We start from the raw sequence: 17670 nt of genomic DNA, 5'->3' as shown, positions 1-17670 counted from the left end.
CTTGCTTTGATAATATAATATTTACTTGGAAATTAATGTACGCGTAGACTGCAAACAACATAATTACAAATTTTGTCATTGTAATACTAACATTATTTTTCGTTACATGTAATCTGATTTATGTTTGCTTATATTTTAAATTTCAAATATAAATGGGAATTACAATACAAAAAAGAGAAAATATAATTATTTATTATATACTAATTTTCGTAATTATCAATATAAATTTTATGCCAATAAACGATGCAAGCAGTCAATCAATAAAATGTCTTAAATCGAAGAAATAATACCTACCTATTAGCAAATCATTTCTGAATGAAATTCATAATGAAATTAACATTTCGTAAAATAATTAAATATTACGATTGTAATATTATTATACAACGATATTTATTAATTTAGATTGGACTTTTTAAAATAATTTTGAATGCGTTTATTTAAAACAAATTTGTAATAATTTTATATCATCATGAAATTGGGAATTGCTAATTTAATTCTACATATACATGTAGTAGTATAATATCCATTAGTCAAGCAGAATTAATTAAAAAAAAACGATTAACGAAAAGATTTGCGTGGATTTCCGCGGATTCTCGTAATAATAGAGGATCAATCAAGTCGTTACGCAAAATGGTTGTACATCTCCGTCGCTACAGATCAAAATTATACCTGCATCGAGAAAACACCGGCACGCGATCATCCCGGACGATTTTGTTTAACCGGTTCAACCGGCCGGAAAAACGCCATTGACCGCATTATGGGACGTGACGAGCGGCGTTAAAGATGCTAATTATCGTTAAGCGCGCTCCTTGCAGCATTCAACATCTTCCTCTCTCTGATTTTCCTTCTTCACTGTCACGAAGCGGTCGATCGATGTCATTAATGTTAACGCGGGTCATTATTTTCGCGACATCACGTATCTTTTTCATCAAAAAACTCGTTTTCGCCATCCAAAGGTCGTGAACCTCGTCTCCTTCCTTCTATTGATAGCGAATAAATATTATGATACTATTGATGAATTTCCAAAACAAAAACTTTTATCACTCGATCGATTTTTATTAGAATAAAAAATGATTACTTTATTTTTAGTTTTTATAATGAAAATAAGCATTTCATAGATCAAAGATTTCTCCTCTTTATACATTTTATTATCAATTTTCTTTAAAATTTTCGAAAATTTTTAGAGAAAAAGATTAAACATACATTAATTATATATTAAAATTTTTTTAATCTAGTGCATAAAAGTCTATTTTTATTATATATATTTTTAGTAATATATTTTATATATTCTTTATATATTTTTTATATTTATTTATATTACTATTATTAATATTAAAACTCTTTCATACTTTTAAGTGTTTTAAAAATCTTTTGGTATAAGCATACAATTTTAAAACTCAAATCATAAAAAAATCTGTAACAATGTGATTCAAGGTATATCAGTATATCATTTTGACTTATATACCTACTTATATTTGTACACAACTTGTTAAAAGTATCTTTATCTGTAATTAGAGATTTTATTTTGCAAATAATCATTATCTAGAGAGGTTTTAATATTGCCAACACTAATATTTATTAGGAAAATACATTGTGCAAAGAGTACTTTGATATTTGATCCTTACATGCAATAAACACCCTCGCAGTCGCGATTAAAAGTTGGCGCGATCGAATTGCTTTATAAGGCTTACGTGGCTGTCATTGAGAAAAAACCTTACTTGTTTCAAGGAAAAAATGAGGATAATCAATTACTGCGGTATTACATTTAAATATTTTCAACATTTTAATAAATTGAAATGAAGAATAAAATTGAAAGATAAACATTTCTGCTTTAATCTTGGAATGTAAAATGAAAATGATGATAGGTATTACTTTGTGAAGAAGAAAATTTAATTATTTAGTAAGTAATAGATATTATAAATAATTATATATAGATATTCTGTCTTTATTTTAAAATAATTATTATTAACTAATTATTCCGTTTATCTGGAAAACACGAGAATTTATATCATAGTCTCTCTTGCATCTGCTTTTTGCCTCTATTACATAATATATATATATATATATATATATATATATATATATATGAATGTAGATATATCATGTTTCAAAACTAATTATAAAGCAAGCGAAATATGTAAATATCGCAGAAATGTTTCTGATGGTACGAGATTTGACTTGATGAAAATTTGAATGAAATTGATTTGCAAAAATTTAGTTAGATTCGGCTCGGACTCTCTTCAGTGACATCACGTGAAATCGAGTTGAGAAACACTGCGCTAACAAAGCATGCCACTCACGTTCTAAAGTACTGAATAGTACGCGCTCGGGGGAGGAACTGTCAACTATCACGAGCTATATTTACAATTGCCGGTTCTCTGATAACGACAGAATGACCCGGCCGGTGACCGGCTCCGAGAATCCGTCGTCGCTATCAATGAGTAATAATGATAGGAGAATGCATGCAGCATTGCGTGACGAAAATTTAAAAGGCATTTTTTAAAAATTGTCGGAAGCAATCGTGCACGTTAACGAGGATCCTCGACGAGGAGAGCGAGATACTGTATGCGCGTCATCGTCATCTCGTCGGCGGCTAGAAATATTATCGTGGGATTTCGTTTCATTATAAATGCTTGTCGATGAGTCATATCGCCGCCGATTAGTCGTAGAAACCGCCTTATGCCTGAATCACGAGACTTGACTCCAGGGCGCGTCAAAGTTTTTCCCGGCCCCGACGTTATATCCTCATCTTCTCTTGCCCGTTCTCTCACGATTTCCACGGGCGGAAATCTAATATAAGGCTCGAGAGATAGAATAATTTCCTTGTTATTCGCGCTATTACATTTCATCACGTGGAAATCATTTTTTTCTTTTTCGATACACATGACTTGTGTATATATATCGTTCCATTAACCATCCTAGCTCTCTCTTAATAGTAGATTCTATCATCAAAATGTAATAAATTTTGCCTTCAAGCAAAATTCATTAATATCATTATTAAGAAACATTAAATTTGTGTATGTGTGTGTGAAGTTGACGTCTCATTTTGTGGAAACTCATAAATAATTAAGAATTCTGACTCTATTTACAATAGTTTTAAAATTCTTGATAGTTTAAACAAATAGTTCTAGTCATCAAAGCAACAAAAATGCCTTAGAACAAACTGATAATGAGACACAACATCACGCAACGTCTCACTTTGTCCTATAAAATGTCATATAAGAGACATTTTCCTTATTAATAAGTATCAGAATTGAAAAGATTTATAATTCTACATGAGGTTCTAAGAGAAATTCTCTCTTTTAAAAGCAAAAAATATTGATTATGCTGATATAAAGATAATCGGATAGAGATATTGAAGTGAGACACTAGTCGATTTTCGAAAATTGTACTCAGAATTCTTAATTATTACACATGCAGAAAACTATACGAGAATTGTTTTAGAAACAATAGAATAGAATTCTCGAAAATCGATTGGCATCTCACATTTAAGTTCAAAAATATGCAGTGTTCTCGAACTTAAAGGTGAGATGCCAGTTGATTTTCGAGAATTCTATTGTTTCTAAAACAATTCTCGTATAGTTTTTGGCATGTGCAATGCCTTTTCAAAGAATTCTGATAATTAATATGGAGTATCAGACAGACAGAATACATTTATTAAAATATAATAATAATAACATTTCTATAGACATGATTCTATTTGGAAATTCGATATGATAATTTTATCACATCTTTTTCTGTAATACATAAAGTTCATTTATATTAAAAAAATAGCCAAGATGAGAGCAATAACCGGTCAGCATATTTCTGAGGTGGCTAACCACAAGTGCAGGAAACACATTATACGCAACAAACAGTTACCTCGATATGCCAATTCTCGGACAAAGAGAAGCATACTAGGTTTTTACGTAATACTTTGATAATTTCACTACAAGAAATGTTGAAAGAAATTGGTTCGTTGCAAATAAAAAATAATAACTAACAAAAAATATATCTATAATATCCATATTGCACTAATATACTTTCTTATGGGGTTTCTTATACTTATTAAACTTTTCTTATTCTGTGTTCAATTATGCCTCGATCCTTGATTGCAACACAATATTTTCCTGATGAAATCGCGGTTCTTGTTTCCGATATCAAATTGTCAAATTGTCTATACGGTGTTTAATAAATAATTGATAATATAACAGAAAAAGCTTTGATTGTCATATAATGAGTAATTTTACACAAATATTTTTTTTCGAAATCAGTAAATTATTTTTAAATTTAATATGCGTCAAGTAACTTCTTATAATTATTTTCAAAATTGTGATGTGTTAATGAAATAACGAAACTTTATGTAATTTAATTATTTGCATCGACAAATAATAAAATAAATAATCATAATTTCAATTTAGCTAAAATATATTTTAACTATTTAAAACGTATGATTAGCTTTTCCAATTTTCCCGTTCTTTTTATGATTATTTGATTTAAATGAGATTATTAAATGGTTTTTTTATTAATTTTTAAATATATGTGTGAATATACTCTGATGTGACTTGTATTACACGATGTAGTCTATGCCTTTGTATTTGATGTTTGTGCACGTGAACACTCACATGAGTTGTTGAGTTAACAATTATTAATGATTACCGATTGTGTCTTTTCGCCTCATTACCCTGTTTGCTCGGATAATTACCTGTTGTTTGCTAATTACGCGTATGACGAGCCAAAAACGTTTATCATTAGCGACTTAAAATGCAAATTATGTTCTATATCCTAGGTTCTAGATTGTCGCATATGTTTGTAATAATCTGGATATTATTTTAAAATAAGTTAATTAAGTACAGAAAAATCTCTACTTTTATATAACTTAATAACTTTAACTTTATAATCTTATTCTTGCAAATTTATTTTTATAATCGTAGAAATAAATTATTATATTCTCTTCAAGTATTTTTAATTATTGACATCTCTATTTCTCTTATAAATTCATTTTTTCAACTTATATAAATATATAAATATTTATATAGGTATTCTAAATAACAAAATACATAAAACTAAATTTAAACCGTTAAAATATTACTAAATTAATAACAATTATATATACATTTATGTATGATTGTTCATTCCCTTGAGGGCAAAATATATCAAGCATTTATAGAACGCTAGACAGCTGGAAAGATCTTCAACTCACTTCCTGGCTGCTACCTATTTCAATTTATAATGTGGAAAAGTAGAATAGACGTATATGTGTGTATTGGAATGAGTGCAAAATAATCACAGAAAAATCCTATGTTGCAAAAAGATTGTGTAGATGTAATATCTAATTGCAATATACATATACGAAACAAAGAATTAATTCAAAGAAAGTTTTTCCATGAATTTTAATTGTCACACATCGCATATACATATATATCGCGATTCAACAATGCGTTCTTCCATCTATGTTTTCGTCCCGTTGGACCGCTTATGTAGAAATGCTTCGGTTCTAGAGTCATAAAGTCAATGCACGCCATCCCAACCTGTACCCAATTCTGTCGCATTCTTAAGAAAGAGCTGTCGACCGAGCATAAGCTTACCGGTTTATAGAGGAGATGCATGTATCCGCCGACTCTCGATAGCACCGAGGGCAGACGAGCCTCTTTCTCGGGGACCAACTTACACGAGAAACGCGCATGTGTATATGTACACACACATATATATATTTACACCAACACGTACATATCTCTCCACCCTTTGACCGACGACGCCCACTTCTCTTGTGAATCGTGACAATGGGTACTGGAACTATGCCAACTGGAATGGCCAACTGTCCGAACAAATAAAACTAGCAAAGAAGAAAATTTCTCGATTAGAATCGGAAATTCTGCAAAGTAGAGATACTTGCGGTATCTTAGTGTCTATATGACACTAGAACGATACTACCTATAGATATGAAACACTCAAAATTTTTGTAATTTTCATCGAAATAAAAAATAAATAGTAACATATACATGTATAAATATATATATATATATATATATATATATATATATATAAAATTTATATATAATAAAATTTGTTCTCATATTTTCATAATTTTCATGAGATATTGATAAGATATGTATATATTTTCAATACCTCATGAAAATTATGAAAATATGAGAACAAATTTTATTATCTGCATTAATGAGAAAGTTAAAACTGCATGATAATAAAAAAAATAAACAGAAATTCCAGATTTATTAAAAAGAAATTATGAATGTTTATATAGTATATTGTTTTAGAATTAAATAACACATTAATGATGATATTTTGTTGCTTGTCAAACCACATCCATAAATATTCTACTATTAAATATAATTAAAATTCAACGATTCTTTTTAAAAGCAGACTTAGAAAGTAGATAGTTAAAATAATTGATATAATCTAAAGTCTAGAGCATCGACATTTTGATTATTATAAGATATATGGATTTTAATTTCAAAAGATTTTTCCATACGTTTACATTATTTAGAAAGTATATCTTCTTTTCTTGCTCGAAGAGTTTAAAATATGCATCTGATATACATCTTTTTTCTCTTAATTACTGTTAAAGCATGGAAAAGTATATTAATATGCATAAGAGATTATTTCGCTCGTGCTCTGCACATTTATATATTTTCTATATTCTTTGCCACGACATTTCGTCGCGTCAACTTTTGAGCCTTTACGGCGACTCGAGAGCTTACGTTTTGCATTATTGATGTGTCTTTAATAAAAAGTCGTTATTTGCACGACACATCGTCGGAATGGTGATGAACGGCGCTTTAAGACGATCACGTTGCTAGTTTGTAAATTATCAGTTATCGTTGAAGAATATGTTAGTATTGATTATACAATACGTTAGCATAAAAAAGTCGAGATATCATGCTCACATTAAAGCTTACACATGCTTATATATCGAGAAATTAAATTTTTTGTTTATTAACTATTGCAAATTTATTTTTCTGATAAAAATAATTTTTTTGCACAGCATGCCAATTGTTTTTTTTTATACAAATTATTTTTTTTTTTTTTTTTTTTTTTTGTGGAAAAATTATGCAGTAGGTATATAAAATATGATTAGATATGTGAGATAAAATATAACTATAAGAAATAATTATGAAACACTATATATATATATATAAAATACATTTTTATTTATTCTTTGCGGAAAAAAACCTTAAATATATTTGAACAGATTAAATAATTAGTATTTAATAAATTCTTGAGAATATTATAAGAATATTAGGCTTTATTATACAAGATTAGATACTTTGGTAAAAACTGAAATAACTATTCGTTAGAGAAAGATTTCAAGATACACTTGATGTATCCGCTTCTGTGCCCAATCATGTTTGGTGCATTTTTGTTTTATTGTCGTTCTGTGACTAAAATATCTTCTCGGTGAAACCGACCAGAGGATATCTTTCTCGGTTAATAAGAGACTTTACTATTGAAAAAACCAACGCTAGAAAAATCTAATAGAAAATATCGAATTTTTTAATATAATTTAATGTAATAATTATTTACAAAAAATAATTTTGTAAATAGTTATCAAAAGTTTTTTTTTATTGTAGCCAGAATATAGCCATTAATATGTGATTAATGAAACATTAATATATATATTATCGTGTTCGAAATATCAGGATTTGAAATTTGCGTTTATATTTGATACACATTCTTTATCATGCTGCTACCATGCACTATATGCGCATCGCTTCACCTGATATACATACTTACTTATGCATTGTGATTACGCACGACATCGATGCAATTTCGCACGCGAATGCATATGTCCAGTCAAAGAGCAAAAAAGCAAAGAATAAGATTCTTTAGGCATATCTAACCCAAATGAAATTTTTACAAGATCATTGTCTGTTTTTCTCTCACGCAAAAAAGAGAAATCAAACATGAATAAAATTAATATTTTTTGATAATTATGAGAATATCTTAATAAATTGATAATATTAAAGTAATAAATTAACTTTAATATCTTAACAATTTAATGTTAATATTAATAATATTTTTGATAATACTAAACATCAAATACATTTTCATAATTTTAGAGATACAAGATTATAATTATATTAATATTGTGAAAACTATGCACATAGACACGTGTAATTTCGACATTAAAATATTTGATTGAATAATAAAAATAATGAAAAGTGCATCAGAAGATTTGACTTTCTACAGTCGAACAATAACGCCCAAAGACTGCTGCTCGAAAATATCCATGGGAAGAGATAAAACCGGCGTATCCTATATATAGAACGATGACTTTAGTCAGTGATTCTCATGTCAGAAATTTTATAATAAAATTAAAATCATATAATTAATATTGGCAACTATTTTCGATTACAGATAGAAGAGCCTTCTAAAAATATGTTTCTATAATTAAACTTTTTTGCGGGTATAAATCGAAAGAATCTCAGAGTTAAGATTTATATTTCTGATCATAATCAGAAGATGTTTACTAAATTTTCAGAGTTTTCTAGAAAATATTTAATTAAAAATTTCACATTGTTGACTTTGTAATTAGGTTTTTAATTAGTTACATATAATTATTATCTATACAGTTAACATTCAAAGACCATTGTTTAATTGAACTATATACAATTATAATCAAAGATCAAAATTAAGAGATTTCATTGGCATTAATTATTATTTTCGATAAAGCACTTGCTATTTAAACTTATAGTTAAATCTATTTAAGCAAATTTGAAATAAAATGAACAAATATTCGCATAAGTTTTGAATATCGAGATTATCGAAATTGTTTGATACGAAATTTATAGTTTTCTTTTTCTTGTTTGTTTAATTAAATCATTCAAAAGTCATAAGATATTTCCGATTGACAAAACGCAAACTCGATCTCTTATTTATTATATTAAAAATTCAATTAAAATTGTAATGTCGAGAATTTCGATAGAGCTGTACGATATAATTTCAAGTCTACTTGAGTTATTATTATCAGAACCATAACGAAAAAATCATCTCGAGCAAGATACCAGTATTTAATAAACGTGCATCACGTTATATACGCGGTTTCCCTTTCTCGGATGAATTATTCATGCGAGTGAAAGCAGCGTTATAAATTATATTCTTCAAGTCCGCGGATCCCTCTAGACTCATTTATCATTTACACGCGTTCGCGAGAAAGATCCAAGTACAACTGTACTATAGGTGTGAAACCATAAGTCCACGAGCTTGATCAAATCAATGGAGTAACACTCAACGTTCGTTTACATAAGCGTCTCGCGATGCAAAAACCACCACGGGAATGTGCAGGAATTTCCGTAATTGGAGATCGGTGGTCTTTCTTGTGTTGCAACTTCTTTAGGTTTGCTTCGGGTTTGCCCGTAATAGGGTATTGCGCCGTTCACTCGTTCTTCTTCCTCGATTCGTTTAATCCGGATAATTATTTTGTTAAAGTCTATAAATTTGTTTTCATGCAGAAAATGCGATTTTCTATGCTTTCTTGCCTTTAAATTGAAGCTAGTTTATCTATCTTGATAAAAACTGCTACGTGTCTATACACATAGCATTAAAAATAAGAGAAAACAACAAATATACATATCAAGTAATGATTTAATATTTAATAAATAATAGATGTTGAAGAGTGATATGAAACAACGCTCTGTTTGAAACAACAAAATAAAAATGACTAACGTTGCTCATTAAAACGATATATCTCTGTATGCACATAAACGATTCGCGTAAAAAGGAATAACTTTTGTTACGTAAGCATGCATATAGTATATACGTAAGACGACACTGAAAGATTAAACGACTCACTCGCGTGTGTGAATGACGATACACGTGTCCAACTCTGTTTGCGTTTCTCGCTGAAACGATAGTTGTCTCGCGTTGCGGCGCGATCGTGTCCTTCCGACTGCGTAAACAGGATATCCAAATGACACCCATGGCGCACGCTGCAATTTCATTGCACTGTGGGAATGTGCTGTAGAAGCAACGGAAAATTGTATGTTATATAACTTCAGAAGCGAATTTATCAGATTTTCTCACAACGTGTACTATTATTTTTACGCGCACAATATATATATAAATATATAGCTTTGCTATATATATTTGTGATTTTATGTATTAAGTTTTGTGGAGAAGAGCTTTTTAATCTCTCCATTTCATTTACGATTTTGTTTTGCCAAACAAAATGAAATAATTTTTATTTTCAAAAATGCTTTATATGCTTTAGAAATATATATATATATATATATATATATATATATATATATATATTAAACAGAATTTGAAATGTTATGATATATTAATTTTTTATGTAAATATATATTTTATTATTTTTTTAATGATTTTAAATTTTAATATTATTATCATGTATATATTTTTTTTGGTCAAACTTCATAAATACATTTTTCACAACTCTATATCGCAGAAACATTTGTATATTTTTTGATAGAAGAATTACGTTTTAATTGCAATAGCAATTATCAAATATATGCATATATTTTTTGAAATAAATCTTTTTCTCACGGTTTCTCAATAGTAGGTATAGAAAAATTGAGAAGAGATATCGATAGAGGAACTTTTAACCTGGAAAGAAATCTACATATGTACATGTACATATATATTACGTGAAATATTAGCCGCCAATGCTACGAAACATATCAATATATTATCGATTAAAGGCGGAACTCGTTTGATCGGGTTTACTAAGTTTATCGGGTAATTACGCAAGAATAATTATTACCGTGGGATTTCGTTTTCCACCAAAAAGATGACTCGTTTGTTATAGTGAATTTATGTAACCACGTTCTAAGCAATTCGACGAATCTCATCTCTCTTTTTTTCTCTCCTTTAGACGAAATTACATTTCCCAACAAGTAAATTCTTAGCATGAAGATATTACAATTATTATATTATATTATAAAAAACCTTCACATCTCTTTATTAAATTATGTATACATATACGAGTGCTGTGTAGTATTTAAAATAGAATAAAATGACATTAAATTTTCTATTAATTTTATATATTTAAATTTACAATTAAATGGTAAATAAATTGTGCATTTTATTAAGCACTTTTATAATCAATTGGAATAAAAAAATTGTAATGAATACCCTTTAAAAAATAATGAGAGAGGAAAGAAAATATTCTCTGCTTGATCTTTCACGGAAAATAAAAGCTATTGTCCCTTTTGTCCGGCGTAAAATTTTTCTCTATTTATTCTACAATTTTTGAATCTCTTGCCATCTCTTGTTTGTAATGTCACGTGCACTGTCGCAGTCACGTGCGGCACTGCCGGATGGATCTCGCAGGTAAAACATGACACGTTAACTGGTTAGAACTTCCTCCACGTGAAAGAAGACAAAGAAAAGCCAAAGGAGAAAGAAAGAGAGAGAAAAAGAGATAATAAGTGTGTATATACCGCGAAATGGCCCGTGGCCAAATGGCGTGCACGTGCGAATAGAGTTATTTCTGGACAGTAAATAAGAGATCCTGCCAAAGCGGGGACACTGACTGCTGCTGGTGGCGCCTAAATATTATCGCTTGACCGTGAAAATTCATGAACATTTTAATTAATTAGGCAGTCTAAACCCTTAATTAGAACTATCAACATTTACGATCAGCATTGATACGAATCTTAGCTTCTTTATTTATATGTTTGATGTTTTATTGCATTAATAAAAATATTTCGGTAACATATAGTCATAACAAAGTGGTTTAATATTTTTTTTAGTAATACTATAATTATTTAATTTTAAAAAAATGATGACATTTTCAAGAAATTGTTAAAGGAATCGTAATCTGAGAAAAGATGAGCAAGAAGCAATTGCACATTTCAAAATTTAAATAATTTTTAAATTGTTTCAGACTTTATATGTATACATACCGCATAATATATGTCACTTGATTATTTTTGCAAATTTGACAAAAATTTCAATTATCAAATATTAACTTTTATTACATTGATCAAACTTTAATTTGAGTAAATTATAATTACCGAACATTACATAGTATAACGTAATAGTTTCTAAAATTATAACTTTGTTATAGAATAAAAATCAAATTTATCATTTAATTGATGTAAAAGTTAAAATTATATTAATCATGTAACTTATACCGTATAACTTGAATTAAAACAGATATATCAAAATAATTTCGTGCATATTGCAAATAACTTCTTCATCACATATATACTAGCTTTTGATATCTATTGGTCGACGATATTTTCAAAAATGCGACGCGGATAAATTTAATCATCTGCAACATAAACATATTTTATATAACGTGTCGAGCATGCATCAAAAAGTTAAGCGCTAAATTAATCGTCATTTTTTTACGACCGAAATAATGGCGTTTCTATCGCGAACATAAATCAGAATTATTTATGCTAATTAGATGCTTTATATCCGCGAGGTCAGCACTTGAAGTCACGGTATTTCGAACGTAGAATAGACGAGAAAATGCTGATTCTACTCGACAATGATAGGCGCTCTCGAACGCGATTGAAAGCGTCGCGAACGTGCGATCGATTGCATTTTCAGCACTAATATTAAGCCTCGCGATCGATAATTCCCGATTCATTGTATGCTAATACAGGGCAGGTTGCGAATAAAAAGAAGACTGCAATTATTTCATCGTAACTGTGTCGAGTTCCGTATAGTATGTAGAATAGGAGCGTCAGTGTTTGCTGTTATCTAAATAAAATTATATAGATAATGAAACTTTGGCGTCATCTTATCTTTATATAGATAATAAAAATATGTATTATTTATATCCATATTTTAGATGTAAAAAATATTATCTTTACTAAATTATCTAAAATAATTTTCAGAAAATTTTATGATTTAAAATCATATATAATAGTAGAACTTAAGCAGCAAGCAATAAAGTTATAAATAAAAATATGAATACATATATTTATATATCTCTTTTATAATTTTTTTGTAACTGTATTTACATAAGCAGTGTTAAAAAAGAAATTATGTAGATGAATCGCCATATAATTTTATCTTTAATCTAGATATGTTTAAAACAAAATCATCTTCATCTTATTTAACAATAAGATGAATTTGCATATTTTTATCTAATCTTTATCCAGCTAATTTTAAGATCATCTGATAATAAGCACAACACTGATCGCGATATTTACTTGTGCATAAAGCTCTCGCAAAGTCGCGCGAATAAACTTTTCGTTCCAGTCGGCACATATAAAATCGTTGTTGCACGTACGTCTGCATATTGAGGCGTCATAAAGAACTCAGCAGCATCGCAGATGTACATCGTAATCGCAGGAAAACGGTCGTTGTTTAAGCGAGCTTCAGTCGCGCGCGTTTGCAATCGCGGTTAAAAACAATTCTCTTTGCTCTTTTAGCTTGCGCGGAATAAGTCGCATGGAGACGTGGATATCATTCTTTTTCTTATTTTTTATTATCTCTCTGACGAGACATTACCGCAGATACATATACGTCTCGTTAAATCGCTACGTTCTTTTACTCAAACTGCACGTTTGTCTCTCTTCGTTTCCGTAAAAGCCAATAAAATTTTTCATTCGTGCAACCACAATTGAAGGTTTTTTTTGTGCAATTTGTTGGACTCTTAAAATATCTTAAAAGTGGAAGTCATTGCTTAAAATTATAATATTTTATATTGCAATGCTTTTATTTATTTTTGACGTGTAACTTGCATTACGTTCTAAACCATTTTATCGACAAATTATTTTAATTAATATTAAAAAATAATATGCTGTATGAATGTTTTTATGATTAAATTATTTTTTGTGCTCTCAGAATTGTATTTAGTAATATTTTCTGTTAGTTTTCATGTTGAATTTGTTACTCGATTGTACGAAGCGAATTTTTGCTAACAAACAATCTAAGGAATTTATTGAAGGTTTGAAAATCATATACAATCGCTTTTATATGGCGGAATATACATAGAATTATGATGGAATTCATTTCTATTTAATGGTGCTATATATTAGCAAGTAGTTAAGCAGTAAAAGTAATGACGCGTACAAAATGCTAACGATGCAACGTTAAAATCGATGGATAATAGAGCATAACTTTGAAGCTTTCTAAATAGTTTCTTGTACACACATGGGGACAGAAATGCTTTAAAACATGGAATTTATGGATACAAGAAATGTCTAACATTTTTATCGACTTCTGCAATTCTGAAACAAAATTTTTACGCATACAAGCATTATTTTTAAATAAATTATTATTCGACGTTGAACTGTTTTCGCGTATCTATGTAGACGCATATTCAAGATTATTCTATCTCCTAAAAATACCTATATTAAGAAATTTTCAAAGTCGGAAATTTATGTTTATCTCTTTCACTGAAGAAACTCCCATTGTTCGAAAAAACTACGCAGAAAAAATACATACTTTTAATTTGATCTTTAACATTTGTGAGCGACGTTTATAACCGCAATGTCATGGTCGAATGACAACTTGGCAAGTGATGACAGAGCGGAGCGGCTGGAATTGAATTGAAAATGTTTGATAACTTGAATGAGGGCCGTTCTATGGGAGAGAAGAGCATTTCCATGAGATTGGCCGTCATGGAAACTGCACGCAGTGGGGTTACTCTTTTTTTCCCTCGCATCAGGAGTTGCGTGCAGGGCGTGTCGCGAACAATCGAACGCTCTCTCGAAGTCTTATCGGAGCAAAACGTATGCGAGAATTAATTTAAATAACACAACACAAAAAAACAGAAATATATTTCAAATCATTTAAATAACGATACATGCAAACATAATACAATTTCTTTTTTTGCATTTTTTCCTCTTTTCATTCCCTATTTTTCATCCTTTCTTTTCATTTAGATTATTAAATTCCCTTTCTTTTTATTTCTTGCCACTAACTATTATTAAATATCCAAATTTTTCATTTCATTCGCTCTTAATGCCATCATTTTTCGCCTTTTCTCATTGTAATATTATCTTCTTTCTTATCTTTTCGTTTCTTCTCTTCATATTATCAGGGTTCTTGAAATCAGCCGTTCTTAAAATTCTTGAAATGTTCTAGAATTTTGTTTGTTCTTTAGAAATTCTAGAAATGTGTTTAAATTTTTCGTAGATCCTTGATTTTTCTCGTTGCTTCTAAAAATTGAGATTATTCGAGTAAAAAATATTTTATCTTACATTGTAAATAATACAATATATTTTTTATTTAGGAGTCCAAAAGTATGTGTTACGCATAAGTTACAGATTTTAAGTGTTCAAATATATAATATAAGAGAATATTGTATTGAATATTTGTAATGCATACCTATATTAATTTCCATTAACATGCAATTATATCGACTTGACAAAGAAAATAAAGTTTTCAGTTTCTTGTACAGCTTATTATACCTATTATCAGAAAATCGTGAAAATTTCCTTGAATTAAATGTCCTGGAAATGGTCTGAAATTTTATTTTCAAATTTTACCAGACCCTGATTTTATTCCCTTTCTCCTCACGTTTGCTGTATCTTTCATCTCTTCCTCGACCAACCCTTGTCTATCTTTCCTCTTACACAAACATATGCACAGAAAAGTTCCGTACAGACGCAGCCTCCCCTTTCGTTTGTTCCCTCCAATGTCTCTTCATCGTTTATTAATGCAATATATGCATGTCTCTCTCTTGCCATCGGGTCGTTACCCTCTCGCTTGTTCTCTCTTTTTCTCTTTTCTTCCCACCCATCGCACATACGTGGGTTTATTCAAGCGTGATGTGGATGAGGACGAGGGTGTCGGCCTGGTATACAACGACTGCCACACAGATAATCCTGGGTGTGTTACTAACCGACACATTGTGGCTTAGGATGCTAACGATGTTTCAATAGTATCGACAGCTATACGGTTACAGCTTCATAATTGTCAAATATTTGATCACAAAACGTGAACTCTAATAAAGAGTCTATATACAATTGAAAGAGACAACACAATGATTCTCATGTAATCTACATCATGATTCGATCAAACTTTCTCAATAATCTTAGCAAATTAGTTTTTTTATAATTTTATTAATATATTTTTCCTAAAAAATTATAATTATTAATTTTTTTTTGCACAACACACATGAGAAATATGTTATAAATATATTATTTTTAAAAAATATGTGTGCAATACAAAATTAAAGCTTTACTACAAATTCTGCATGCGTGAAGCTAATAATATTTCTTGTATTCGTAAAAATTAAAATATTCTATATAATTCTATCGATCGTGATAGCGATATAAGCATAAGGGTTAATATCCTCTGCATTGTCTATTAAAATACGCATCACGTTCTTTTTTCGTCCTAGTTTCCCTTCTTTATTCGCGATCTTTATTCATCTATTTACTCACCCTCGTCTAGTATCTTAAACCTTTCTCTGACCTTCAGCTCTTCTTGAGAAGCAACGATCTCTTTGACAATGGGGCCGCAAACCCTCAAAAGGCCCAAACATATATTAACTCCGAATTTCACTAAACCTGCATGAGCAGTTTTATATTAATCGGATCTAAAAGTATATTTCACAATACCATTATTATAACTTCGAGTTTAATTTAAATAAAATTGAAATTAAAATTATTAAAAATAAATTAAAAACAGATGTGTGGACATATACGAGAAAAATTGACTCTGAGTTAAAAAAAGAAGCGTACGTAAATCCTTTTTCATAAAATATAGGGTTCATAAAATAGAAATATATACACACACAAACTGATAAAATAAAATTACAGAAAACTGAAAACTTAATTATGAGAAAATTGAAAAAAATTATTTTATAATTCTATACCTCTTGATATGTTATAAAATTGATGCTGCTATTTTTGTTTTATAATTTGGAGATAATAGATTTAACTAAAATTATATCAGCGATAACGCACACATTTTTCATCGAATATTCCTTGCGAAAAAAAACTTTACACGCGTATATTTTCATGACAGTCTCTCTTGATAGGAAGAATAGCGGCTAAAGAAAAGAAAAAAAAAGAAAATTGAAATACACATACATCTACTCATGAGGCATGCGCAAAACGTGAGATGATGTCACCATGGTCGAATGCACATCGTGACGTTATCATTTAATTTTAGATTCGTCGCACTCATTCAGTTTTACGAGGTACCGTCTCGAAATCGCAGATCGAATTTGAGATCGTAAAAGTTTACAATCCATTGTTACCGAAAACTCATATAATAATCGAAACTTGCATTAAATTTAGTACATGCTGTAACGTTTTTGCATAACAGTTTTATGAGTAAAGTTCGATTAATAAAGTTCCCAGACATTTAATTAGTTCTGCTGTAATAGCAATTTTACAATATAGTGAAACATTTTACAATAAGTCTTGCTAAGCAAGAATTGTTAACAATTTTGGGCTTGCACAAATGTCTTAAGACATAAAACGATAAGATATAGAAATCTGTTATTTTTCATTATTAGATTATATTTCAATGTAATAAATGCAATTTCGTTCACTTAAATTAGTTAAGAAATGCATAATATTGAAAAATTATTACAGAAATTATTAATTAAATGTGTTACTTGAAAAAGATAAAAAATTTTAAGTTTAAGAGCCTGAAAAAATCAGTTTTTATACGTATGAAAATGTAAATAAAGTAATATTTTTTCTGATATTTTCAAGAAAAAAATAAAAATATATATGAATAATCAGAAATGTAAGTTTATAATAAATTATATGGTTAATGATCTTCAAC

General features: G+C 29.2%; 1 protein-coding gene across 3 annotated transcripts in view; it reads left to right on the top strand.

Annotated features, from left to right (window-relative positions):
• Positions 1-17670, top strand: part of Frl (formin-like protein) — a 44353-nt gene that overhangs the window by 5255 nt on the left and 21428 nt on the right. The window lies entirely within an intron of this gene.

Source organism: Nylanderia fulva, unplaced genomic scaffold, assembly GCF_048542155.1.
Source record: "Nylanderia fulva isolate GAGA-0341 unplaced genomic scaffold, ASM4854215v1 Scaffold2, whole genome shotgun sequence".
In the NCBI taxonomy this organism is placed as follows: domain Eukaryota; kingdom Metazoa; phylum Arthropoda; class Insecta; order Hymenoptera; family Formicidae; genus Nylanderia; species Nylanderia fulva.
This window is presented reverse-complemented; position numbering and strand designations above follow the sequence as displayed.